Raw genomic sequence first — 3,764 nt, forward strand, 5'->3', positions numbered from 1 at the left:
CTACGAATGGCATCGCAGGGCCTGCGTGCTTGTGACTCAGCCGCTCTGCTTCGGATGCGATCAGCTCACAAGTGAGATGGGAGAGGCAGTTTAGGAAATGCCGGGCTGATAACCTCAGCCTGCCCTCTTTCACAGCATCAGCAGCCATAAGGTTTTACCCACCATCTGCTCTTGTAGATGATCATGCCCTCAGTGATAGCACAGGACAGTAGCTGATTGGCTCAGTAATTGCAACGTAGACCCCGATTCAGGAAAGCACTTATGCATAAGCTTAACTCTAAGCATGTGATTAAGCTCCATCGACAATTTGAAAGCATATGCCTAAAATTAAGCCCAGGCTTTGCTCTCTTTCTTGAACAGGGATGCTTGCCTGAACTCTGGGACTTTGTGCATCACCCACAGAGCAGTCCACAAGTCCAGTAATATCCAGCTCCTTGCTCTCAGCAGCACGGCTCAGAAGTGTCAAAGTAGTAAACAGAGCGTCAAGGGGAGCTAATATCGTTTATTACCCGAAGAGGAGCTCTGTTTAGCTTGAAAGCTTGACTCTCTCCCCAGCAGAACTTGGTCCAAGATATTACCGCCCGCACCTTGTCAGTCTACTATCCTGTGCCCAGCATGGCTACAACAACACTGCACAAAGTAGTAAACACTTATTTGTAATCACTGATGTCAGCAGCAATGGCAGTGAAATTCACGCAGTGAGCTAATGTGCCAGGTAAGACGCACCAGCGCTTTTAAGCTGCTGAGTTCAAGGGGAGCCGGTGACAAGGGAATGCTAAGATGCTCCCACACGCGGTAGCTGGAAGCCAGCGGTCTCCAAGAGTTAGAACCTGGCTGGAGCGGCGAACTGGCAGCGAATTAAACGACGGGGAATCTGCAATGCCTGCTGAGAACTGACCCACTTTCAGCCCCGAGTGGTTCACATCCGTTACTGGGAAGATCTGGTGTTAACACTGAAGAGATGCTATTATGAACTAACCATTACCCAGGCGACATTGTTGTCTTCACATTGCACACGCAGTCAGATCGATACCCGCAATCAAAAATCCACAAGCTGAGAGAGAGAGCCCCAGGTTGTGAAACTGACTGGAGAGCGAACACCTACCACGTGCCTTATTATATTTTGATGATGGAAATGCGCAAAGACATGAGAGCAACTTTACTGCTGTGTAGCAAACCAGTGCATCAGCCTTAATGGCATGCACTGCAGATTGTCTCCACGTGCAAACCAGCCTATTAACGCACGTTACGGTAACATGACAGCTTCGGCTGGAGCCGGAAGTGCTGACGGATGCCCAAGTCTGTGGAATTTGAGCAGTTGCCTTCAGACTATTTCTGCTTGTTAGAAACACAAAGAGCTGAAATTTCAAGCTGAAACCCCCACAGCAAGACAAGAATCAGCCTCAAGGCCAGGTTGCAATAGGACTTCAACTTCTGTCTGTAGCCCCTAGAGCTAGCTTTAGCATTTATTTTATTCAGCAGTAATGCAACGACCCTACAGGCCTGTCCCCTGTCAGACACTGGCTTCAGCAGTCAGCCCAAGGCTTGCAGCCTGTGAACTTTGGCACAGATAAATGGCCCAACAGTCACCCCTAAGTTTTGGAGAACTGGGAACAGAATAAAGAAAAGGAGGACTTGTGGCACCTTAGAGACTAACCAATTTATTTGAGCATAAGCTTTCTTGAGCAACAGCTCACTTCATCAGATGCATAAAGTGGAAAATACAGTGAGGAGATTTATATGCACACAGACCATGCAAAAATGGGTGTTTATCACTACAAAAGGTTTTCTCTCCCCCCACCCCACTCTCCTGCTGGTAATAGCTTATCTAAAGCGATCACTCTCCTTACAATGTGTATGATAATCAAGGTGTATGATAATCATACTGGAAATGGCCCACCTTGATTATCATACACATTGTAAGGAGAGTGATCACTTTAGATAAGCTATTACCAGCAGGAGAGTGGGGTGGGGGGAGAGAAAACCTTTTGTAGTGATAAACACCCATTTTTGCATGGTCTGTGTGTATAAAAACATCTTCTGTATTTTCCACAGTATGCATCCGATGAAGTAAGCTGTAGCTCACGAAAGCTTATGCGCAAATAAATTGGTTAGTCTCTAAGGTGCCACAAGTACTCCTTTCCTTTTTGTGAATACAGACTAACACGGCTGTTACTCTGAAACCTGGGAATAGAATGTGTAAGGGAGGAACAAATTGAAGAAAAGGTGAGCTCATTAATACACTAACCTGTAGGAGAAGGACACCCCAACATTAGTAGGGGAGGGGAGAGGAAGGAAGGAAGAGGGGAGAAACCCCTATTGAATAGGCATTAGACAGAGTGGCATCAGCATAACGTATAATAAAAGTTGTATCCCAGCCTGTGGGCAGGAGGACAGAGATGTAGCCCTGGGGAGGTGCCCGGATGCTGGCCACTGGTGATGAGGGGGAAGGTGAGGAGGAAGACAATGGCTAACATTTCAGGTTGGTCTGCAAGGGATGGTGCAAGTTTATGGATGTTCTGATGGACATTCGGTATTGTCTCTACCTACCTTGCAGGATTTGAGTGTTTGTGACTTTGCTAAATGTATCAGTGAGCTATCACAAACACTGAAGGGTTCCTAAAGCGTGAGTGTCACAATTGTGCACAGCAGGGTTCCCAAGGGAACAGTAATTTTAATAAAACTGGGCCTGATTTAATAAAATAAAACCCTCAGAGCGATTACTTAAGAATTCGCTGTTATCGATATAATTAGTACACAATCCATAGATCAGGCTACGTATTGTCTGCTTCTATTTATAGGCAGTAAAAGAAGGACCCAGCGGGATTGCCCTAGTGCAGTGGTTCTCAACCTATTTGCCATTATGGGCCACAAAGGCAGCTCTCTATGTGTTATGTGGGCCGCATCCACACCATATATATACTACCCTGTATGACCCTGAGGATGTCAGATGGGCTGCAGCTGGGTGCTGATTGGGCTGCAAGCAGCCCTGGGTCACGGGTTGAGAACCACTGCTCTAGGGAATCAGTCCACTTAATAGGGCTGGCCGGAAAACGAGAATTCCGCTTTGCAAAAAGTTAGCTACAGCATAGACCAGTGATGAAGGCTCTGACCTGCTCGGTGGAAGATGAAAGATCAAGGCCCTGCTGTGGTTTGATTTGGAATGGGGACTTCAACCTGGGTTTTCCACATCCAGGTGAGTGCCCTCCCCCGCCCCCAGACTATCGACTGACCTGGGGCCTTGCTGTCTCTCCTTTTGACTAGAAATCCCACCCTGCACCTGCGAAGTCTTCTGATGAAAACCAAGATGTTTCCACAAAAGGTTTTGTTGTCAACGAATCAGCATTTTCCATCCAAAGCACTTCCCAACCAGCTTTACTGTTTAGCTCGGTTGGGTGAGCTATCAGTGTGACACCTCTGCTTATATACAAAGGGTCATCTTCCTCTCTCCCACCCTGAAATTAACAGGAACTTTCTCATTAATTCCAATGGGTATAAAATCAAGCCCTCTGTGCAGAATTTCTGGTGATGTCAATGGCAGATGTGTCTAGAGATTAAAATTCACCCTCATGCCAAGGGCCAGGACAAAGTCTGTCTAATACTTACATTCTACTTAAACCTCATGAACCATTTGCAGTCAGAAAAAAGGGTATATTTGTCAGGTGCTTTGAGACCCGATGAAAAATGCTGTACAAAAGCTAAGTATTTATACTCACAATAGATATTCGTACTCACATCTACTTGTCAGACAGTAGTATTTATTT

This window comes from Eretmochelys imbricata, chromosome 24, assembly GCF_965152235.1.
Source record: "Eretmochelys imbricata isolate rEreImb1 chromosome 24, rEreImb1.hap1, whole genome shotgun sequence".
In the NCBI taxonomy this organism is placed as follows: domain Eukaryota; kingdom Metazoa; phylum Chordata; order Testudines; family Cheloniidae; genus Eretmochelys; species Eretmochelys imbricata.